The sequence below is a fragment of the Convolutriloba macropyga genome, chromosome 7 (genome assembly GCF_964194025.1).
Source record: "Convolutriloba macropyga chromosome 7, txConMacr16.3, whole genome shotgun sequence".
Classification (NCBI taxonomy): Eukaryota; Metazoa; Xenacoelomorpha; order Acoela; family Convolutidae; genus Convolutriloba; species Convolutriloba macropyga.
Window position 1 is genome coordinate 60,080,668 of NC_134474.1, and position 26,244 is coordinate 60,106,911.

The 26,244-nt window shown below is 35.9% G+C and overlaps 1 protein-coding gene across 1 annotated transcript in view; it reads right to left on the bottom strand.

Moving 5' to 3' along the window:
* Nucleotides 1-20,938, bottom strand: part of LOC142343200 (glycine receptor subunit alpha-2-like) — a 206,738-nt gene extending 185,800 nt beyond the window's left edge. The window contains exon 1 of the mRNA XM_075394938.1: nt 20,842-20,938. The gene's annotated coding sequence lies outside the window, so the exon portion shown is untranslated. The remainder of the gene's footprint in view (nt 1-20,841) is intronic.
* Between the last annotated feature and the right edge of the window lie 5,306 nt (nt 20,939-26,244).

Here is a 26,244-nt window from a genome sequence, read left to right on the forward strand (position 1 = left end):
ACTCAACAAGTGAAGTGCCAAAGGCATCAACGAATAAAACAAAGCTCAACAGGAAATTCAACGACGCAAAGCCGATTAGGCAAAGTGCATTAGAAGTTGAATAGCAAGGCTTAACTAAAGCAAATAAACGAAAAAACTGTAGAGATTCAAGCTGCAGTCCCAAAGTACAAACCAAAGGAACTCCTTCGCAGAGTCAAGACATTTTGCATAGACACATTAGCAATTGCCAAAAATAACTCGAAGCAAAGACTCAGGAGGGCCAGGAGCTAATCAGAAACAACGATAGCTCAAGCAAACTCAAGACCATTTATTAACAGCTACTGAAGCTTGACGACTCTCTTTGCATTCTTCTGCGGAAGCGATTAAATATTCTTCGTGATACCGAATCTGACTGTAATACAAGAAAGAAGCTCTTGACACAAGAGCATCAGATTCTGATGATAGTGCAGCCCCTAGTATTGGAAGTAGATCACTATTGAATAGGAAAACCCGAAGAACAAAGATGTTTCCGGTTGGCTCGATAAATCGGATAAATTCTCCAACTTGCGCGATTATAGTTTCAAGCCTGCGAAAACCAGGATCGACAACAATTATCCAGGGTAAGCTTCAATCGGGAAAGTGTACTTAAGTCATGGTCACAAAGTGGAGAATGTGCCAGCGCAGCCCGGGAACAAGACAAGTTTAAGCGCAATAAACCAAGCAGTAGTAGTCAGCTGCCTAAGTTGAAGTTGAAATCAATCGCTGGAAACCCCCTAGAGTGGCCGGAGTGGTCGAATTTGTTCGAAGCAACGGTTCACCATCGCAATATACCTGACTCAGAGAAAATGAGCCAGTAGAAAACTTTGTTGACAGGTAAAGCAAAGCCAGCTACATCAGGAACGGGCTATTCGGGAGAGTTCTACGCTCAAGCGTGGGAACTCCTGGGACGGAAAATTGGGCAAACTTACCTAATTGTTGACGCTTAGCTTAACATATTGCGCAAACAACAACCATTTCGAATGCATGACTCAATGGTTTTAATTAATTACTCAATCACAATCAGCAACCTAGTAAATGTACTGAAGCAATACAATTATGAGGGCGACCTGCGATCAAATTCAACAGTGCAAGTGGCATTTGAAAAACAGCCCCCAAACTTGAAAGAAAAGTGGTTTTTCTTCGTTGATGAGTCTCAAAAAGATAGACACGATCTCACTCTCCCTGAAATGTGGTTAGTTAGCTCGAATGACTTTTGTCCATGAAGGAAAGCCATCAACCAAGAGCAAGCGAAGGGAATATGATCGACCAAAAGCTAACAAGGAAAAACGATTCTTAAAATCGTCAAAGGTTAGTGCGAGTTCCAACGCGAACAAAACGAAGCAAATGCAAAACAATAACTGTCTACTAGCGGATGGCACTCATAAAATGTCAAACTGTCCAATGTTTAAGAATTTGAATGTCACCGATCGCTATGCAGCATTCAGAAAAGGACGCTTATGTTACGGATGTCTGGGGAAAGGACAAGCAATCAAAGATTGTAAAATCCACCCGTGCGGTATCAATGGATGTACCAAAAAGCACAACAGACTGCTACACTCAGAAAACCAAATGGAAGAGGGTAGTCACGCAGTTAACGTAAGCGCAGCAACAATCAACCAGAGTAACCAAGTCACAAGTTTTCTTCAAATAGTTCCGGTATCGGTTCAGAGTGGTGGTAATAGGTTGACTACCTACGTTTTCCCCGATAGTGGGTCAACAGTATCATTCATCGATCAAAGTGTCAAGGATCAACTACAAGCCAAAGTCACGGACATTAGCTGAACACTGCTAGAATAAATGGACGCAAGATTTGAGGACAGAGAAAGTTCCTATCACAACAAAGGGACTCATTCAAAGGTGCATTTGATTGCAACGTTTGCACACCCGTCAATATTGTTTGGAAACACAACATATGATTACAATGAACTGAAGAACAACTTCAGACATCTGAATGTTCTCACTAACAGAACATTCAACCTGATGGAAGTAGACATCATACCTGGACAAGATGCCTAAAAAATTCAACGTCCATTGGAATACAAGATTAGAACACGAAGTGATTCTTTAGCCACTTTAACAGAATTAGCACGGGTAATCACTGGCCCCATGACAGGCACGAAAAGTCAAAATGTTTGTCATTTCGCCTCCACAGAAGATGTGAAAGTGGCAGAAAATATACAAAAATGGTGGGACATAGAAACCTATGCTTCCAAAATAAATGTTGTCAGTCAATCAAAGAAAGAGCAGCAAGCTCAGAAGTTTTTAGAGAGCACAACAAATTTTACAGACGAGCGGTACGAAGTGGGCATGCTCTGGAGTGAACCAGAACCCAATCTTAAAAACAACTGCGGCTCTGCCCTTGGTCAGCTCTACTCACTGGAACGAAGATTACAACGAGACCCAAGTTTATAAGAATTGTATCAACAGTCAAATGATACAGATGTTGAAAAGGGCTTTGTGAAGATCCTTGCTAAATCGGAAGCCAAAAGGTACTTTCGGAAAGGAATGGTATTTGTCACACAATTCGTTTTAAACCCCAACAAACCGGGTAAAGCTCGCCATGTTTGCAACGCTGCAGCAAAATACAAGGATACATGCCTAAAAGACAAGTTGTTAGCCGGACCCGATCTACTACACGGATTGATCGGAACAAAGTTCAGATTTCGAGAAGGACAAATAGCCCTAACCGCAGATATTGAATCACTGTTTCTGCAAGTTCAAGTTCCTGAACGTGAAGTTCAAGTTCCTGAACGTGAACCAAAGAGTTCGCCAACATAAGCCAACTACGCAAAGAGTTCGCCAACATAAGAGAAGGACAAATAGCCCTAACCGCAGATATTGAATCACTGTTTCTGCAAGTTCAAGTTCCTGAACGTGAAGAACCTGAACGTGAAGTTCAAGTTCCTGAACGTGAAGCAAAGAGTTCGCCAACATAACCCAACTACGCAAAGAGTTCGCCAACATAAGCCAACTACGCTCTGAAGCGAGTAGCCGATTGATCTGAACAGAGTTCAGATTTCGAGATCGGAACAAAGTTCGGATTTCGAGAAGGACAAATAGCCCTAACCGCAGATATTGAATCACTGTTTCTGCAAGTTCAAGTTCCTGAACGTTTCTGCAAGTTGAATCACTGTTTCTGCTATTTCAAGTTCCTGAACTACGCAAAGAGTTCGCCAACATAAGCCAACTACGCTCTGAAGCGAGTAGCCGATTGATCGGAACAAAGTTCAGATTTCGAGAAGGACAAATAGCCCTAACCGCAGATATTGAATCACTGTTTCTGCAAGTTCAAGTTCCTGAACGTGAAGAACGAGCAAAGAGTTCAAGTTCCTGAACGTAAAGAACGAGCAAAGTTCCTGAACGTGAAGAACGAGCAAAGAGTTCGCCAACTACGCAAAGAGTTCGCCAACATAAGCCAACTACGCTCTGAAGCGAGTAGCCGATTGATCGGAACAAAGTTCAGATTTCGAGATCGGAACAAAGTTCAGATTTCGAGAAGGACAAATAGCCCTAACCGCAGATATTGAATCACTGTTTCAAGAGTTCGCCAACATAAGCCAACATAAGCAAAGAGTTCGCCAACATAAGCCAACTACGCTCTGAAGCGAGTAGCCGATTGATCGCAACAAAGTTCAGATTTCGAGAAGGACAAATAGCCCTAACCGCAGATATTGAATCACTGTTTGATCGGAACAAAGTTCAGATTTCGAGATCGGAACAAAGTTCAGATTTCGAGAAGGACAAATAGCCCTAACCGCAGATATTGAATCACTGTTTCTGCAAGTTCAAGTTCCTGAACGTTTCTGCAAGTTGAATCACTGTTTCTGCAAGTTCAAGTTCCTGAACTACGCAAAGAGTTCGCCAACATAAGCCAACTACGCTCTGAAGCGAGTAGCCGATTGATCGGAACAAAGTTCAGATTTCGAGAAGGACAAATAGCCCTAACCGCAGATATTGAATCACTGTTTCTGCAAGTTCAAGTTCCTGAACGTGAAGAACGAGCAAAGAGTTCAAGTTCCTGAACGTGAAGAACGAGCAAAGTTCCTGAACGTGAAGAACGAGCAAAGAGTTCGCCAACATAAGCCAACTACGCTCTGAAGCGAGTAGCCATCGATAATGAGCACGAGTTCCCAATTGAAGCAAAAACAATTCAAAACAACTTTTACATGGACGACGTCATCAAGTCAGTCGAAGTATCTGAAGAAGCAATCAAGATTTTCAAGCAACTGCAATTTCTTTTCTCAAAACTTGAATTTGAACTGAAGAAGTGGATCACCAACTGCGACATGGTAACCAACCCAATCCCAGAGGAATTGAGATCGAACAACAACACAAAGCAGGTTGAAGTAGAACCCGGCAAGGAAGATTCTTCCGTGCTTTGGCTCCAGTGGACGATTGCCGGTGATAGTCTACAGGTTTGTAGAGGTACAAGCAAAGAAGTTGAGAACCCAATCACCCAAAGGAAGATCTTATCCCTAGTTTTTTCATTGTTTGATCGTCTTGGACTGTTTGCACCATTCAGTGTTCATATGAGACGACTCCTGAAGAGCATCTAGACAAAAAATGGGCAACATTGGGACAACCCAGTGGAACGAGCGAACAGTCTAACGAAGAACAGTTTCTGAAATAGAACGACCAGCTTCCAGAAGTAGCAGAAACCAGCAATGATAGAAGATACGTCAGCACAGCCCAGGACAAATGGGAACTTCATTTGTTTGCCGACGCATCTGAAGAACCAATGTGCGTAGTGGCATACCTACGTTCAAAACCCAAATAATGCTCAGCAGACTTAGCATTTGTAATCGGAAAGTGCAGAGTTGCACTGATGCGACAACTTTCTATACCGCGCTTGAAACTACAAGCAGCAGTGATGGCGGTGAGACTTAAAAAAAAGATAGTGAAAGAGAACGAATCAAAGATTCACAGTTGTAACTTTTGGACAGACTCCACTACTGTTCTGCAATGGATTCATAGCACCCACCGTAAGCAACAGGTGTTTGCTGCAAACAGAGTGGCTGAGATTTTGGGTAACAACTAATTTTTCACAGTGTAATCATGTGAGTGGTATTAACAATCCAGCTGACATTGGGACACGAGCGATCAAAGTTGACGAACCTAAGAGATTTGAATGGCTCACTGGGCCGACCCGGTTGAAGCAACGAGAGAACGAATGGCCAGAACAGGTGAATTTAACATTTGCTTTAGACGAACAAAATTGACCAAATAGTCTTCTCAGCTATGGTTGATGAGAAGAAGCTGATGATTCAGTGGGAACGATTCAGCAATTTCAATTGACTTGTAAATACAATGGCATACGTACAGCGCGTATTTAGAAAACACAAACCGGCGACAAAAACACTAAGTGTTGAAGAAATAAAGGGTGCTCAAGCAGGCATCTTCAGACTACTGCAGCAGGAACAGTTTGCTGAAGAGATGAAATCTCTCATGGCTCGAAAAGGAAATTCTAAAAAACAGCAAAATCCTCAAGTTTTCACCATTCATGGACCAGCAAGGACTTATTCGTGCTCAAGCCAGAATAGGTAAAAGTCAATTGAACTTCAAAACCAAGCGTCCAATACCGTTACTCTGGAAGCACCATGTACTTGAAATATTCTTGCAAAATGAACATAAGAATAGTCATCACGAATGTACTGAACGTGTCAGAAACATAGTTCAGTAGAAATTCTGGATCCTAGGCAAACAAAATGTTTTGAGATCGATCAAAAACAAATGCATTAGATGTTGAAAAGGAAGAGCCCAAGCAAAGGCACCAGTAATGGCAGATCTACCTGAAGAACAATTAGTTGCATCAACAATGTTCTCGAATGTGGGCGTGGACTATTTTGGATCATTCAGAGTAAAGATTGGTCGAACAAACGAAAAGCGTTGGTGCTGTCTATTCACATGCTTTACTGTACGCGCGTTACATATAGATATTGTACCAAAACCAGACAATGATAGTTGTCTGAACGCAAGTCTGCGATTCATTGCTCAAAGAGACAAACCAGTCAAACTTATTAGTGATAACGGGACAAACTTCGTTGGAGCTGAAAAAGAATTGGCAGTGTATATAGCAGTATGGAACAAGGAGCAAACTGAAGAAAATCTATTTCAACAAGGTATCATATGGAAGTTCAACTCACCTGCAGCACCACAATTTAGAGGAGTGTGGGAAAGACTGGTTAGGAGTTGCAAGAAGGCAATATACGCAGTGCTGGGCAATCGATCAGTCACGGAACATGTTCTGTCAACCACGATGTGTCTTGTTGAACAGACGCTGAATGCTAGACCGTTGACACCGGTCAGTTCTGATGCTACCGATTCAGAAGCTTTTACTCCAAACCATTTCCTGCTTTGCAACAACAACCTTAGTTTACCGTATCCATCAAGTGCAGATATCATAGAAAGCTCTTCCGACAAACACAAGCTTACGCAGACATCATCTGGGACAGATTCCATAAGGAATATTGGCCAACGTTGAACCGTCAAAAAAATTGCAGACCACAACGGACAGAAGTCGTCAGCAGGGTGATCTTGTGTGGTTAGTGGAAGACAGTGACAAACGTGGATATTCTGTGTCGAATAAGCGAAACCTTCGAAGGTACCGACGGAGTGAACTGATCAGCGAAAATCCGAACAAAAGATGATTACTACAAGAGGCCAGTAGTGATGCTCGCTCCAGTACTACCGATTGGCGATGAAGTTTTCACGAAGGAAAACAGGGCCGGCGATGTTGGAGCTGAGCTTAAGGAATAACAAAATTGCGTAGGAAGTAAAAGTTCAGAGCAGATTCAAAACAGGTCCAAATAAATGCGTAGGACGAAAACTATTACTGTGTTCTATTTTTATCCGAATTATCCATCCCCTCAGCGAGGAACCTGTGTATAGCAAATCAGAAACAGCCGCTTATGCCACGTCAGCAGAAAAAATTGTCAACAAACTGAACAAAAACAAGAACTCACAAGTTGTTTTGTCAGCCTAGCAACTCGAGCTAGCAAACACTCAGCAATAAATTGTTGAAATAATATATTCCTGAGCAGTATGTTTGTTACTGCGTCTTGCCAAAACCAAACACTTGAGCAGTATAACTGTTAAATTGATACTGTGTCATACTGTGTGATACCAAAAATTTGTCTTGAGCAATACTCTATATAATATTGTGTCGTGTATCGAAAACGTCTCGAAAGGTGAATTCAACTCGTTAGTGCTGTTCGAAAATCGCAACACACACACCTTGGATTAAGTTAGAAACCAAATTTTCATAACATTTCTCAGGCTTATATTTTTGCCTTAGATTTGTTTCATCAAAACGATTGAACTGGTAAACATATAGAGATCCCGTATTGTGTGATCCGTGGGCCCAGTTCAAATGAAAAAAATCCAAAACTAAGTTTGTTGAATTAGTTAATGCAACGGTAAGTACAGCAGAGCAGACAAAAGCAAACTGCATAAACGAAGTATCTGGACAGACTTTTAACCACTCAGAACGAACTGGGCGGTGTAAAACTTTCTTTGTGAAACACAAGGAGAGCAGCCGTTACAAGTATCAATTATGATGATGCTCCAGCACAGCTCTGTAATTTTCTCTCCATTCAAACAGAGAAAATTGCCATTCTCAGGATTCTTTGCTATTCAAACCCAATTGAAAATTGAAAAATAGAAAATTTACAGTTTTTTATTCTTTGCTTCGGAACATTTGATGAACAATTTTTGGAGATAATTTTTTTTGCATTAACATTTACAGGTCAAAAACGCCTACTTCATTCGAGCGAACAACTGAGAAAAACATTAGAGAAGAGAAATTCACGCAAAACTTTCAAAATTTAGTGATTTTGGCTTTTAAAACATCATTGGTAATCAAATTTAAATTTTGAGAGGTGAGCAGGTATTTATTCAGGCACACTCAGAAACTTCACTTTTTTAGTTGATATCTGCGAAAACTTTTACCTTTATCAGATTTATTGAATTGAGAATAAACGGGACAAAAAATTGAATTTATTATATATTCGAGCTCTGATAGCCTGAAGCATTTTTTGATTTCTTTTCAGAATAAGAGCAACAATAAAGGCAATAATTTTCCAAAATACATAAATTTATACGCACATTTAATTGGCGTTTCTTATGCAAACAAGTTGGTTGCTACTTGATTGCACTATGAGTGTGCATTATGAGCGGATATTCCTCCGTTGGTTGTTGAGATACTTTGGGGAACTCGACTTTCGATGAATAGCAAAAATGTGGGGAATCCTATGTTAGAAAGAGTAATTTTGCGGTAAAGAGTAACTTTTACCATGACGATTGTAATTTTATTGAATTGTCTTTGATCCGACAGACAAATTGTGATGCGATCCTGAGGCTAAGATTCCGTGCTGTGCAATTATTAGGAATTTTTGGTGGCCATAACGTAATCGAATGAATTGCTCCTGTGTTATGTTGCCTCACTCTGATAGAAAACCTTACTTACCTGTTATTTAGGTCTAATTTTGCAAAAATGTCACTTTTTATCTCTCTACTAGAAAAACACTGTGACTGCAATTTTTTGGTTAAGGAACTTGCTTTCAAAAGATCCTCACTTTGTGAAACAAAAGTTTGCCAAGAGACCAGTTGGTTCTGAGATATTTGAAAAAAATTGCCCTGTAAACAAATTGGGTGAAAATTTTATGCGGCAGAAAAATTTTGGGGAATATTAAAAATTTTTTGATTTTCCACCTACCCCTTGAATTCACCGCGAAAAAATAATCCTAGCTATGAAAATGAAGACAATTGGAAAGACTGTCGATGACAAAAAAAACTCCATCATAACGACAATTATGTTTTTCTCCACTTCGTTTCACGGCCCTTAAGAAATGCAATATGAACATAACGAAATTTTATCTTGAAAACCATTTAAATAAACGTATGGAAACACATAAGAAGCGATCAACATAACTGAATTTTGGTCCAAACAGCATTTGACGCCAGAGAAAAGCATAAAACTTACTGACAAAGAAAAGATTTCTTGCCGTTGCTATGTAGAAAAAGCAACAATTAGTTTTGTTTGGTTTTCCTGCCAAAAAGGATTCCAATTATCTGTTAATTGCCTAAATTCCGTTATCCATCGGATTCTCCGTTCAAAATACATTCCAACAGCCTTGGCTATTCCTTTTACGCACTATGCGAAACCTGAAGGCTATTTTAAAAGATCTTGCAAGATTCTTGTAAAAATATCACTGAAATTTTTACAAGAATCTTGCAAGATCTTTTCAAATCTTGTAAGATGGCATCTTTTAAGATCTTGCAGGACAAGAACTATATTTGTAAAATAAAAGGTTATCTTGACAGATCTTGCAAGATGGAAGGTTATCATGAAAGATCCTTGCAAGTTCATTTTTCTTCTGATTTGTTTTGGGGAACAATTTTGGCATTTTTCTTTCATTTCTTGCATTAATCATTCAGGAGAAAGTTGCTAAATTCGAAAAACATTTAAAATAATTTAGAAATTAAATAATTCCTGAATTCGAAAAGCAGAAGCAACATCTTAGTCAAAGGTATAGTTTCGATTCAAAAATTTATTGGAATGCATTATAGACATCGTATGCTGATCGTGCCCAATTTTGTTACATAATTTTTATATTTGGCAGAAAAGCTTATCTTGCAAGATCTAACAAGAACAAAAAGTTTACTTGGCAAGATCCTGCAAGATTTTGGACAAAAATTTTGCAAAAGAGTGCATCGTCTAGCAAGATTCTGGCGGAAAAAACTTTTTCAACCAGGATGGCTACATGGCTACAATTATTCAAAAGTGGCAAATATACAGCTTAAGTGGAACCCGATTCAAAAACCGGACTTATTAACAATACAAAACGAATTTAACTTACTAGTCCGATTAAATTTACTCGCCTCTTATTTGTGCGAATTTCTACAGTTTGAGCTATCAACAGTTATTGGCAGAGCTTCACTCGACCACAGCCTGGCCAATCTTGGCTCCTTGAGAAAGCCTTAACCTCTGGTTTGTTGAAAGTTACAGCTCTGATCAGACAAATTCCAGACCGCAGTCCAAACGTTCCAAAATTTTTCAGATTATGTAGTTTGAGCGCACGAAGCGCAGGTGGGCGCCCGGAGTTGTCTTTTCAGAAATCACTTTGGTCTGGAACCTTGACCTGGGTTCAGAGTTCAGGCGCAACAAAAGTGGCCGAAAGATGGCAATGTTAATCGCCAGAAAACAATCGGCAATCTGGGAATTAAAAAGAATAGGACTGCTGAAAAGGTTTACCATAGCTGGTGGAAGAGTCACCACAAAAGAGCCAAAAACTGAACAGTCCCAAATGGAGGGGGGGGGGGGGGGGTGATAAGAAAAAGGGGCATCTGAGAACAGGTCGATGTGGCCTAATGCAGTTCTCTCCGATTACGCGGAAAAAATTATGAAACTTACCAAATTACGATAACAATTTTTCAGCTTCAAAATTCGCAGGGAAATTTATTAGCATTGGTGTTTGACAGTATATTGAGTAAATAGGATATGAAAAATTGTGGAAGCGTAACGTAGCAATATGCACCCCATAATTAAATTTGATAGCTACGTCGGGTGGGGCGTGGTAAATCATTGCTCACATTATTCATAACTATTCATAACTAAAAGGGTTTTACCTGCAACGCGCCAGCCTTATCACCAATGTAGAATATTACAACGATTGACTGCGCATTGCATAATCAATTACATAATCAGTTTCAAGCAATAAGAAGTTACATAATCAGTTGCTAAAAGATAGAATCAACTCCTAAATAATGGAAGAAAATAACAAAAAAAATGGAAACCAAGTCAATATCTCATTTTTTGTGGCAAAATTTTAGTTCCGATTTTCTGTTTCGATTATAGAAGGCAAAGCAATGTGATAAGTTGGTTGTTCATCGCGTACATACGTCACCAGGCGTGATAAATTACAATATCGTGGTGTGTAAACTGATTTTTGCCACGTTGGGCGCTGAATGGAACCAATTTTTTGTGTCAATTTTCCGATCTTGTTAGTACACAATTCGCACCTGCGCCCTTGTTGCCCAAGTTAGAGATGCATTGTATTTTAAGCCCAGTTCTCGCAGAACAAATAAGTCAGTAAGCGCCCCGCGCGGCTATTTATATACCGCATGGCTGGCTTATCTTTCTAAATGACACGAAATTATCTATCTATAGACTTGAAATATTTCGCTTGACTGTTTGAACTGAAATGAAACAAGCGACGATTTTGAAGGACTCATCTATTTCGCTTCCAAAATCAATGATAAATCGGTTGGTCAAAATCCTGACAATCAATATTCCATCCAGACAGCAACTTTTAATCGTTTATTTTTGAGCCATAATCCAGAATACCGTACAAAAAATCTTTATAAGAAAAGTTCAGTATGGTTCGTTTTAAATTTACGAAGGCTATGGAATTCCTGGTTTCGTCGTCCCAATTAACAGACAAACTGTTAGTAAGCAATTGATATCGAGAGTTCCCAAATATTCCTAAATCACAAAAGAAATATTTTGGTTAGAAAAGGTTAAAACAGTCTAGTTATAATATAACAACTCTTTTGAGATAATGATGCAAGATTGATCGCAGAGCGTGTTGTTAAATCACTTCTCTTGAAACCATGAAAAAACAGAACATAATCAATGCACGTTGCGTGAAAGTCTGCAGGTCTGTTATTATCGTACAAAAATTGATACATAGTACATATTTAGAGAAAGGTCACACATCACATTATTGTTCAAAGGAAAAGCAATTGATTGTATCTTATTGTTTACAGAATAGAATATGGCTTTAACAGATCGACACCGTTTTCCTGTAAAAATCAACTGGAATTTTGTTTTTCGTCTGTATTTGTCGTTTGTTTTTGTAGACGTACAATATAAGCAACAAAATAACACTTTTCTATGCTTTCATATGCAGGTAAGAACGAATATGAACTTTTTTTAAAGATTGCAGTTGAAATCTAACGGTTTTCATTATTTAAAATTATTTTTTTTCAAATCAATATAAACGTATTTTTAACTTTGCCGTTTTGATCGTTTTATCTACTTGTTACCGACTCTTATTAATGACTATTCCAAGTTTCTTGTGGTGAAATATAAATTAATTTGATTTTTTTTTGTTTTTTATGCTATTTTGACTCTGCTAAAAAATCTGTTATCAAAATATAGATATTGATTGTTTTCGTAATCAATGTTTGCTCTTGCTATTTTATTGTTGTGTATATTATGTCTCGTAACTATAATGATCACAAATCTCACATGCACTCTAATATGACTTTATTATCTTTACTAACTTATTTGAGAGGACAGCATTTTTTATGCATACACCAATTATTTCTGAACAATATTTGAAAATTTGAAACTCTTTTTATCTCTTACTAATTTGGCAGATAATGCAAACAGAAATGTGGATGAGTTTGGTCAAAAAAGTTTTGTTCGAACGCACATTACCGAGCCTTCTTGTTTCATATGTTTTCAGTGTATTGCTTTTAGCGAAAGGTATCGTTTTCATTCAAAAAGTTATTGGGACCCATCATGGACATCTTTGGGTGATTGTGATTGTACTTTAATTTGAATAATTTGAAATACTTTAATCTTGGAAGAACAAAAAGTATGATCCAACAAATAGCAAGATTCTGGCGGGATACAATTTTACCTCGACTAGGGTGGTAGAAATTATTCAAAGTTGGCAAATATGAAGCTTAACCCCAACCCGATTCGAAATACTCTCACCATATATTAATATTGCCAAACGTACTTCACCTACTATTCCAATTAAACTTACTCAACTCAAATTTGTGCTATTTTCTACAATTTGGCCTATCAACAATCATATATGCTGGTCTTCAATCGAGCACAGCTTGACCAATCTTGACTGCATGTGAACGTTTAAACTTCTAATCTATTTGTTGTTAGCTCTAATCACACAAATTCTGGACCGTAGTCCAGACCTTTGAAGTTTTTTCCACATGTTGTTCGTTAGAATGAAGTGCAGGTGCGTTTAAAGATTGTCTGATCAGAGGTATAACCAATTACATAATCAGTCTCCAAGCTGTAATGAGTTACATAATCAGTTGCTAAAAACTAGAATCAACTCTTACATAATTGATGAAAATAACAAAAAAATGAAAACCAAATTAATTTCTAATTTTTTGTGGCACAATTTGAGTTCCGATTTTCTGTTTCAATTATTCAATACAAAAAAAATGTGATAATTTGGTTGCTCACCGCGTACATAAGTCACCAGGCACTCTAAATTACAATATCCTGGTGTGTAAACTGTTTTTTGTGCCACTTTGGTCATTAAACGAAACCAACTTTTTGTGTCCCGACAGTCCTGACAATCAATATTCTATTCCGAGGGAAAATTTTATTATTTATTTTTGAGACATAATCCAGAAGAACGAACAAATAAATCTGTATAAGAAAAGTTCAGTGTCGCCCTTTTTTAAATTTACAAAAAGCTTTGCAATGCCTTGTTTGGTTTTCCCGATTAACAAACAAACTGTTAGTAGGCAAATGATATCGAGGAATCCCATCAATTCCTAAACCCAAAAAAAGTTTGGTCGGATAAGGTTAAAACAATCTAGTTTTAATATAACAACCCTTTTGAGATAATGATGCAAGATGGATCACAGAGCGGGTTGTTAAATCTTTTTTTTTTTGAAACCATAAGAAAACAGAACATAATCAATGCACGTTGCGTGAGGGTCGGCAGTTATGTTATTATTGTACAAAAATTGATACATAGTACATAATCAGAGAATTAAAGTATGTTTTCCTATTTAAAATTAACGTGGCTCTGCGGGTCTGTGCATATTACAGTATGTTCCAACATAACTCCTAGGTTGCTCTTAATCCGTTCACTTCTGTCAGAGCAACTGTTGGGAGGATCCAAAAGCGACTTACATGAGTTGGAGAAAAAGAAACTTGTGCTACTTGAACGAAAAAACATGACCTCTTTTTTCTGCACACAAAATTTAAAACCTCTTAGTTCATTCTCGGAAAACAATTATAGTACCAATTGAACGACACAGATACAGAACAGTCATACAAACACACGAACCACACATATTACACACAAAAAAAACGACAAAAATACAAATCCAAAAAGTTATTTAAAAATATTTTCTTTTTGACAACTGATGTTCACTCATTTTTTTTCAGAATTAAATTATATCTTAAATATTTCCTTAGCAAACTAGATGAAGACCTTTTGAGTCATTATACCTGTAATTTTAAAATTAACACAAAAAATAAAATGAACACATTTGATGGTTTTCTAAAAAAAGAAATTTGCGTTTTGATTTTTCATAGAAGATTGGGCAAATTAGTTTTTGATTTCTCGCAAATTTGTTACCAGTTTTCTTTCAAAAACACAATCGTGGTTTTAAAACAATAAAATTACATTTTGTAGCAAGTATTTTGTTAATTTTCATTTCATTTTTCAGATTTCTGACAGTTTTTGCACTCTGCCTTTTTTGCCTCGAACATGTAACGGACCGTTAGAGGCTGTCCGTAAAGGCCCTGATTTATCAGTATTTAAGAAATTGTGTTTCAGTTAATTTTACGTTTAAGCTTTTGCACTCATCCTAGTGTTTCTAAAGAATAGAAACTTTTACTAATTTTCATAAGAACTGTAAAAATAAGATTTCTTTCATATTTCTGAAGCGCTCTTCTTTTTTATACGAAGAAATTTACAACCCATAGACAATTTAGTTTTTAATTTTACAGAAATGCCCACAGTTTTTAAAGTATCAATGCAAAGTTGAATTCAAAGTACAGAAAAAAGAAAAATGACTTTCCTCTAATTTTCAAAAAAAATTTTGGAGAAATTTTTTAAGTGTTTAAAACTGGCCTTTTCATAAACTATCTATATCTCAATTCTTCCGTTATTCATTATACTAGAAAAATTTTATGTCGATTTGCTCTGATGATAAAAAAACTTTCGGATAAAAACAAAAATAATCTTTCTATCGTTACTTTTCAATAATGAATTTGATTGATCTGATGTTCATTCGAAGAAACCGATTTTCCACGTCTCTGCTGTTTTTTACAATACTGAAAAAATTATTCCGATGAAATAGGCAAAATTAATTGCAAAACAGCACTAAATTTTTGAAAAAAAAAACATTTTTCTAATTTTGGTTTTACATTTCTAAAATCTATTTTTGTTTTTTTGGTAGCTCTGAATTGCGTGAATTCTTCTATTTTCCAAAGCATCTGTTGGATACAGAGAATTATTGGTTTCTACAATAGTTTCGCATCAGCAGATAAAGAGAGGGGAAAAAACTAAATTTTATGAAAATGAAGAAACTACATTTTTTTCAAAATTTGGTCAAATATTTAAAATCGTTAACTTTTAGACTTGAAACAGTGCATAAATAGTCCTGACAATCAAACTCTTTTTAAGCTAAATGATTTTGCTCTACTTTTTTCAATTTTTTTTGTTTTAATTTTCAACGCGACCTAACACCACAGGTCTGGACCGACATTTCGAAAAAACTTTAAGCCTCGTTAAATCCAAGGAAAAACGTCCTATTTTTAAAAATCATTTTCCAAAAAACTTTTGCTTGATATCCTGCGATGGGCAGGATTTTAAATAACACCATAGACGAGACGACCTTCTACTATAAAAATAAGGATCGAAAAAAAGATCGATAGAAACCATTTGAGCATATGGTCCCCCCGAAAAAGGATGATGGGGTCGGGAGAAAAAAATTGAGAGTTTTATTTGAGAGCCAATGAAACAAAACGCTAATTATCTGGGTAAGATCTTGCTAAAATTAGTAATTGCTTCCCATTAATTTTCGAAGTTTATAATAACGTAATAATGTGTGTTATAATGGAATTACTTTGATCAGAAAACTTTGAATGCTTCTCCTCTGCCAAATGTCGAGACAAAAAGTTTCGATAATTGATCTCCTGGACATTTCTAATTCTCTTCAACAACGAGTATTGAATTTGTATTTTTAAGGACCTCTTTGGTCTTGAAAAGGTGACCATACTTTACCAAGAGCCACAAACATAGTTTAAATAGCATTCATAATCATAATTGGTGCCTTATTTGTACTTTAGGGCACTCAAACTTATGTTACAAGTGCTCATGAACCTAGAAAATGCACCATTCTAACCCTCTGTCCAGAAAAAAATCAAGTCTTGAATCCTTTCTGCCAAGAGAAATTCCAAGTCTTGTGTCTTGCCTGCCCAAAAGGTCACCAAGTTTGGTTGTACTCTGCACAGAGTGACCCAGGACTTGGACCTTTTCTTGGCAGAGAGACCCAAGACTTGGGATTTCTCTGGGCAGAGACCCCCAAGTCTTGATTTTCTCTGTCAATAGAAACCTCAGAGATCGACTCTGGAGTGTTCTCTTAGCAGCCTTGTATTTGACATGATCAGACTCTGAATCAGGCCTGGGACCTTGCCTGATTTTTTTCTGAATCAGGCCTGATGGTCTATGGAGGCTCGGTACAGGCTCTTTGTTTTATTTGTTTTGCAACACAAATCGAGATTTTATGTATGTACTCGCACGAGAGGTCTTCGAAATTTTTAGACAACCCAGTTTCCAAAATTGGGTAAAACAGTTGTTGGTGGAGTTTTTTTTCGAAAAATATTTGGTCTGGGTAAAGATCCAGCCAGATTTTTCATCCTTTAAACAAAAACTATAGATAATCATCACTTTCCTGCCTTTATCCGGCAATTTTTGCTTCCTTCAATTTAAAATTTCAAAACCAGAAGCATCCCGCCGCCATTCAACGGAAAGCCAAAAGTTCAATGTTGGTCGGTTTTTACTTAACATATTTTTTTGCTTCAGATTCCTTTATTTGTCTTCAATGTATAAACATAACAAAAAGAAGAATTCTAGTCGCAGCCTTTTGTTAACTTTCCCCAATTTTTAAGGATAAAGGGTTAATAGTGAACTTAACAAGTACGCTGGGTAATGTGCATTGGCTCATAATGTTCTGACACCGCTCAACCATGTTTTTGACATAATTATATACCAAATGAAGAGGACACAGAAAACATTCAAAAATTCAAAAATTGTTTGAAAAAAATGGTGTATTCATTGAGAAAAAGCCTTCAAGCTCACACCACTATTAAAATCAAATAATAACTCATTAGAGAGCCGACCATACCTGCCATTATGGAGAGTGAGAGACAAGACAAACAGCAAAATTGGTCAACCTGCATTACTTAAGACCAAAACTCAGCGTCGATCTATTTTTTTTGGAAAAAAAACTTCAAGAAAAAAAACAGTTTAGCAATAGATAAGATAAAATCTAAACTAAACCAAATGACTTAATGCAAGTCACCAGAAAAATTGGAAACTGTCTTTATGGAGAAAAAATTAACAAAAAGATCAAACACAAAAGGTAAAATTTAACAAATACGTTCATAATTTTGAAAACAATTGAGTCCAAAGTTGAGAAAATCAGTAGCTAACAACTGAATGTTTACCTTTACATTCATAAGACTTCGTCATAAAAGTACAAAAAGAACAGAAAACAGTCACAAATCGATAGGTCAGTTCAATTTTGCGAGAAAACGATGTCGAAGCTTGTAAAATCGTAATCAAATCACTGAAATTGTTTCAGAGAATCAATTGCGCTTTCTTTTAGCGCCATCAATGTGATATGAGACTCTTCATTAAGGTGGTAGTGAAAGAAGACACCATAAACAAACACCAAGGATCAGAAAACGTCAAAAAAAGTTTTGAAATTTCGTTGTATCAACGCCAAAAAATCATTTCGAAGACAAGGTAACAAACAATTTCTAACTGAGTCAAAAGAGTTGCCCATCTTCTCAATGAGACAATGCAAAAAGTGGCCGAAATAAGATTAAAATCGGCGAATCTTAAAAAAAAACATTAATTTTTAAATAATTTATAAAAACTGTTGGTCATAAAGACCATTAGCTTTTAAACAGAAATTAGTAAAAAAAAGTTGATTTGCTATTATAAAAGAAAACAAATTGTCAATTCAGATTAAATAAAAAATTCACAAATATTAACAAAAACAGGCGCAATTGATATTTCACTATTTTATGCAAACTGTGTTGATGCCAGAAAAAATGAGCTTTTCGTAAAAATTAAGATGTGAGTTCAGTGGGCTTTATTTGCAAGCAGAAATGACTCGCCAAAATGGGCGTTCTGATCTGAAACAATTTTGGTTTATAACTAACGCAAAAAAAAACCAAAAAAATGCCGAAAAAATAATTTTATCAAAGGCACAGCAAAGAGTTGTAATCCGAATATATTTTGAATGGGTGAAATTCGCAACTCGAACAAAACTGGTAGTTTGTGCAGTTTCTTGAATAAAACAAATTTTACAGTTAGCAGCGCAATAGCTTACATGGCCAACAAGTAAATATACCAACAAAAAAGTTTGAATTTTAGATACTTAACGAGATATTAAATCAGAAAACCGTTATGTATAAATTGAAACCGTTAGATATTTAATTCCAAATAAGACAACAAATAAGGCAATTGATATAATAGAGACAGCCAAAAAACTACACAAAGAACTTGAAATGCTGCCAAGAGCACATAAAAAATCGGGGAAACAGTTGGTCGAAACCATAAAACAATGAGATTCACTCCGAAAACATTTTATTTCATAGAATTTCATTGGAACATAAACGGAACTTCTTATTAACTGAAGCTCGAAATAAAAACAGATTTGCTTGTTTATTTGGACAAAAAATACAAAAATTTTATAAAAAAAGGCAGATCCAAATTACAATCCGGAAACTTTTTCTTTGCAAAACTGGCCGATATATTCCAGAATATTCTAAACAGTGAACAATTTGTCTGGTGTTTCTGGACAGCTTTGCATGGTATTTAAATCAAATGAACTGTGGTCAATTCAATAATGATCATTGTTTGCTATTGAATTCGAATGTAATTGAATTTGAGTTTCACCAGAACAGCACCCAAAAATATAGAAAATTCTATATATTACTGCCGGATTTTTGTCTCGTAGAGTGTGTAGCCCCGATAAACTCTGAAAAAAACCATAAGAATGTCAAAAAAATATCTATTAAGTTTTGATTTTCAGAAATGCAAAGGAAAGTAAATTTCATGTGAAAACTTAATTGATGGTGGTTCAATTTGGCTATAGTTTCTGGAATTAGGTTGTTTTTAGTTTTATAATTGTGAGCCTGTATGAGCTGTCGATGCAATACTTTTTTCTTTTTCTTTATAAAGTCGTTTGCTTGGTAAAACACTTTTTTGTTGGTTTCCAATTTTTTCATCTGTCAAAAAGTTATTTCTTTTAAGGAATTTATGAACAGATTTGTCTACAAGCTGCAAAAAACGTTCTCAGAAAATTTCCTTGGCATAATGTTCAAATATGTTGTGCAACTTGATTTTGCTCACCACTGATTGAACGGAATCACATTTCCGTTTGAAAAAAGAGTACTCGAATTATTATTTTTTGCAAATTGAAAAATTAGTCCACTTTTATTTTAGTTGTAAAGCCGTAAAAATAAGACCATAAGTTATAACAGACTTGGCATAACTTCTACAGAAAAGTAGTAAATGGTTTTTGTATAGTATAGTTTGTTGCTTTTGCAAAAACTTCGCAAAAACTCGCAAAAGCTCCGCAAAACTCATCCGTTTGGTTAATTTTTCGATATGAGATTTGTAATTTAACTAGCATTACATCAATTATCAAAATTTACAAGAATCTATACAGGAAGTATTTCACGTGTTTGTTTTCGATTTTGTTTTCTTACCTGTGTATGTTACACGATCGCATCTTTAAAAAGCACAATGGCTGTCATTAATAATCACTACTTTGAGCGAATTTTTGGAGATTTAATGCTATTAATTGTCTATTTCTAAACAATGATAATTAATAATCCCTTTCTTACAAAGATAAAAATTAGGAAATGTTAATACAATCGGTGGCAGAAAACCAAATCAAAATATGACTTTGAGGCCATTTAAGGCAGCACTTCTCAAAAATCACTTCATTTTAAAATGTTGAAAAAACGTGGACTTAAATTGAAACGGAATAAATGCAGCAGCAATAAAAAATAATTATAAAAACAATTGAAAATGCAACATTATTTTAACGTTAAACAAAATTTTTGGCTAGTTTTCTAGGTTGTTATCCGTGGCAGAGTAGCCAATAACCTGAATTAACGTAAAGTGTGAAAGTACCTGTCTTTCAAACCAGCTGTCGACTGGCTATTTTGTCACTTTTATTGCCCAAACGTGTGAACAGGAAATGCGTGTGATCTGTAATAAAATTCTTAAATCCTGACATTTTAAATGAATAATTCTAGCACATTAAAGATTGGATCCTTAGAAATTGACAGAAAGGTTGATCTCAAAATCTCCGAATGAGGATGGAAATAGCAAAATAAAATCGCAAATAAAAAGAAAATTTGAGAAACAACAATCCGAATAATGGGTGCTGTTCAACAGAAAAATTTTCTATTTATAGCATTCTCTATTGATAAATCTTTCAAATCCAGCCTTAAGCTACTTTAAAAAAAATATGAATTTCAATTATTGAAATTGTTGACACATTTTTGAAAAAAACTTACCCCATTTTTGCCATTAAGTTTAATTTTCTAAATTAAAATTGTAACGTCAAAATAAGCCACACATTCTGAAATTTTTTTGATGAACTGCTTTTAATGAAAGGTACACGTAAAACTTGAGTCGCCGATGAGAGGGCTTAATAAATATACACTTCATAGATAATTTTGACAAAAATAACTGTTCAAATTTTACGAGAACTGATTAAAGGTTATAACTAAAATCCAGAAGGTGTTGGAAATTTCTCTTGAAACTCGGAATCAAATATTTTCCCAAATTTTACCTTTCAGACGGCAGCTTCCGTTAGTCTGTTACAAGTACACGGCTTCAAAGGCCACAAGGCTAACAAATTCTTGTGAGCAAAAAAGCACGGGGGACTAACAACAACCTCTTTCAATTGGCAGCAGGCTAATTCCCGGAGGATAAGGAGCGATTGTGAATTTTAATTAAAACCAAGTGGATTTGAACTGAATATCAACTATACATCACTGCTAGAAATGTTGCGTGTAGTTTATTAAATGTTTTGAGCAAATTAGTTTGGTTTCTGTGAAGGAGTTCCAGGTGATGCTAATTGAAATTACGTGAACAAAAACCATCATAGCGAAACTCGTTGAAGGTCACTTATGAGCTATATATAATTCATTTTGCACCAAAAGCACTTTTCGAAGCCTTTTCAGCGATGCTCCCTTATGGGTTAATTGCCCTTCAGATTTGAGAGGGAGGGTGAGGTTTAAATGCACAGGAAATATTCAATTATACTCCATATTTTATCATTTATATATTTTATTCAAATGTGCTTTGTTTGGAAATAAATGCTCCACGTTTTAGGCACGGTTTCTTCTCTTTTTTGGAGGAAGAACGGAGAGATGGGGGTGGGGGGGGGGGGTCAGGGGTGGTGAAATCAAGTCAACAATAGCATTAAATGTTGCGTTTTTGTCTAAAGAAGACATTATCACACAGACATAGCTAATTTCTATAGTGCTCACAAAACAATGTCGCATTAGTGCATTAAAATAGCCCTTTTCTGCAGGGTTAATGTGTACTGAAACGCATTCAAAGGGCGAATTTAATCAAGAATACACCTTTAGGCTCGAAAGACAACCTAACGCGTGAAAACAATCTTTGTACATGTATATTTTTGTCTGATTTGCAATTCACGAGCCGGTTGTGTTGACTGATTTGTTTTTTTAATCACGATTCCCAAAATTGAGCCAATCAACAATTCTGAAAATTACGCTCTTTCAGATTAAATGCTGACATCAGTAACGATAAGGAATTTTTTAGTTAAGCAACAAAAAAATTATTTATGATGGCAGTTTCGGCCTAGATTAGCCCTACCAACATATGTGAAAAGCTACCTTTGTAAATTAATATTACCAATTTAGTCTGAGTAAAATCACTCAGCCGTTCAAAAGCCGGTGGGTCAACGGGGAATGAATTCGGACCCTTTGATCAACCACTCTCTTATGAATATTGGGCAACATAGACCCTTATTCAGGATATGAGGATTTCAGCTTCTAAGAAAGGATAATTACATTTACGCATATCAAGCAGTATGTGAAGTGGAAGTCAAACGATGGTATCTCTATGAACAAAAACAAAAACAAATAAAGGAGGATAATTCCACCAGAGATTGAACTAATTTATTCAAGAGAGGCCAGACAAAGACCGAGTGTACTTAGGGCAATATCAAGGAGGCTCGGCAATGTGCGTTCGCACATAATGTTGTAGCCCCGCTCATCCACATTTTTGAATTGATGGTCTTCCAAAAGAACTACAATTGTCCAAAATATTGTACTAATGACCTTCATGCAATTTTGCAACAATTCTCTTAGATTACACCAAAGTTTCGGGCTCCAAATTGGCTGAATTTCCATGACGTTTTTTTAATGAATCAGTTACTTTCAAACTTAGCTTTGTTTCCTACAGTCAATTGGTTTGTTCATTGGCTGATGCAACAAAAACTCAGCACCATCTCTTCAGAGAACAGAATGGTGGAGGAAGTCAACTTTAATCGGCTCGAATTAGTCAACAATGTTGTTGGTAAACCGCAAAATATCCTAATCAAATAGTCTCGCAAACTTGAGTACCATCGGTAGTCGATTTGAAATGGCATACCCCGGCAAGTTTTTTTCACTTACCAATTTTATTTTTCATAAGGCATTGTGTAACCCAGGGGTTCAAAGCACTAGTTGGAGGACGTTTTTGCTTAATCAGCTCCTTCGAGTTTTTTATCCTTATCTACTTTCTCTCACAAAAGCAAATAGTTTTTCGCTTCTATATGTTGTCCATTTTAAAATCGACATTTTTCAATCTCTGATCTTTGTGCAAAACGACTAAAACTGCTGCAAGAAGTTCTAACTTGAAAGCTATATATAAGGTGGGCGCTACAGGTCATTTCCTTATAAGACAGGTTAGTTTCAACGTATTTATGTTTCGCAATTTTGCTACAATTGACATGCATTCAGCTATTGCGTAAGTGAAAATGGCAGTCTGCAATATGTGCGTCCGTTTTTGAAATGCCGCTTTTGTCAACTTGAAGTCGTCTTTGCCGAGAAGATTTCAAATTATCTGATAAATGAATAGCTTTTTCGGGTCATGGCTGAATTTCGGGTCATGGCTTTTTCGGGTCATGGCTGTCATGGCTTAATCATACATGTGAAATATTTCTCATCTGACGTGATTTTAGTCATTCCTGGCAGAATTTTTTACAACTTTAAAGACTTTAATCAAGTATTTGCATAAGTTGGCAAATTATTCTCCAAAAATGTGCTTCTTTTGTGATCTTATAGTGCTAATACCTGATAAGATTTCTCTGGCGAAAGAAAAAGCAGGCACCTGATGTCACTGCTTGGAGCAACATTTTGAAGAAGCTGGTATTGCAGGGCGATGCACGTTTTAGATATTTGTGGTTTTTATGGTAAAAGAGTGATGAGCCAAACACAAGAGATGTTTTGCTTTAGTTTAATTTAGTTCTGTTTGTTCAAGTTAACAAATATAACATGCCATAACATCACTGTCAATGGTATCCTAGTAGCTTTTCCTTGGCGTCTCGTTTCCATGCGGGTGTCCAGCAAAACTATATTTGTCTCAGATCAGAGTATTATCAATGTGGTTTTTAGCGTGGTAGTTTTTTTGCAACGGTAAAAGAGTGATGAGCTAAACGCAAGTGATGTTTTGCTTTAGTTTGATTTAGTTCTTTATTCAATTTGACAAACGTAACAAGCCATAATATCACTGTCAGTGGTATCCTAGAAGCACTTTCTTAGCGTCTCGTTTCCATGCGGGCGTCATGCGAGACTTTATTTGTCTCAGATAAAAGTATTATTAGCGTGGTTTTTACAGTGGTAAGTTTCTTGCAACAAAAGGTAACGCGTTATTGGGCAAATCAGGTGGTAACCTCTAACGCATGACCTCTGACAAATTATTTAAAATCTAGGTGCCATTAACCCATATGTTATACATGACACCTTTATTCTCAATACAGTTCAGTAAAATTCAATAAAACGGAGTGAATTTATTTGAAGGAGTAAATGTGTTGAATTGAAATTACTGATTTGCTAGGTGGTTCTGTATATATTTTGAAGCACAAGAACACGCGATGTAAGAAATATATGCTGAAATAGGGAAAAATTGTGGCTATTTTGCTATTACTGTCTTTCTTGGCGAGTTGATATCTGTTTTGAGTTATGTGTACATACTCAATGTCAAAAACATTGGAATTCTCAGTGACCAGTGCTCTGCTCCGGGAGAGCATAATCCGAAAACAACCTACTTAAACGAGTGGCAGAACTTTATTTTGTAATTTGAAGAATTTGGGCGTCAGATAAAATGTTTCATAATTTTGTGACCAGAATTTCTTCTTCATTAAAAGACGATAAAAGACGTTAAAAGACGATCAACTCATCTTGATAAACGACTGCTGTAGGATTTATTAGAACGAACGGTGCTTGATGGTCAGCTAAGGCAAAAGTTTTTTTATTCCATATAACTAGTTTTTGAAAATTCGGTTGACCAAACTACCCCAAAAAAATTTTTTTCTTTTTTACTAATCGGTCTTCATTACAGTTAAAAAATGTAGATGCGAATGATATGCATTTCATTCCAATAATCGTGGGTTTTTTAGAGATTCTCCCAGGCCAGAGTAAACTGGAAAAAACAACTGGAAAAACCTACACACTACCCACTTCAATGACAAAAAAGTCGCATTGCAAATCAAGCAGAATATTTTCACTACAACCCGCAACTCGAAAACCGCATGAAATGTGGCGCTTCTTGCTCTGGCCTCGGAGTAGCTCTCAAAAAACTCACGACTTTTGGATGAAAAAATTTTTTTCCAAACATGTAAATTAATAATAAAACCCAAAAGTTAAATTTTACATGCCTTCAGAATAATCAAGAATATTTATTGAAATAATCAAAATTATACATCAAAATTCTGGTTATCAAATGATGTTACCCATTAAGCTGTTCGTTCTTATATATAAAAAAATAAGACACGAATGATCCTAACTGTCTATCTATTCGAAAACTTTCATGCTGACGTTGCAAAAACGATTTTTGGATGGAAATCCATATCATTCGCATCTAGATTTTTAAACTGTAATGAAGAACGATTAGTAAAAACGAATAAGAATTTTTTGGGGTAGTTTGTTCAACCAAATAATTCAAAAATTACTCATATGCAAAAAATTTTCGTAATAAATAACCATTGGCAACAATTTGTTCTAAAAAATACTAAAGCAGTCGTTTATCAAACATGATGACAAGATTCCATTAGTTCACAAGAGAGAGTAAACACTGAAAGAAAAAATTACGTGCCAAAGCACATAAAATTAAACAATTCTTCTGATCATTACTCCATTTCACTCATCCCTATCACTGTAAAAAGAGGTCAAACTATAAAACTAGCACTTGATTCCGAAAATCTTTAAAAAATTTTTCAAAAAAAATAATAAAATGTCCAATATAGACACAATAGAAGACTCGAGTAGATTTGAAACAGATTTCTATGGATTCTAGGAGGCCATGGATTTTACTTTAATTGGTCTCGAAATTATTTTTGCTTCCTCCATACTATTCTTATAGTAAGTAAAAGTTCTGAAGATGAAAACTTCAAACTGGTAACAGATTGTCCTTAAAAATTAGATACAAACAAACTCCAAATAAGTTTACCAGAAATTCTCTTTGCAAAATCAGAAATCTCATGGCTCGGATATAATATAACTAAATTAGTAATCTCGCCCCTCCAATCAACAACATCAGCCATTCTTGCATTAAGCCCCCAGACACACTTTAAAAACTTCTGTTATTTCTTGGTTGTGAACTTTATCTTAAAAGATTTTCACCTAGTCTACTCATTTAGGGCAACCCTTACAAACCCTTGATAGAAAAAACAAAAAATATAACTAGAAAGACATACATACTACCCATTTCAAAGAAAAAAAAAATTTGCATTGCAAATCAAACGGAAAGTTTTTCACTACAACCCGCAATTCATAACACGCGTTAAAAGTGACACCTCTTGCTCTGCACTCGGAGCAGCTCTCAAACAAATCATGATTTTTTTCGATGGATATAATTAAGATGTAATAAAGAACGATCACTGTAATTGAGTTAGAAATATTTGCGGTATTTTGGTCAACCGAATAATTCAAAAATTACTTATATGGCAAAAAAAATTCGT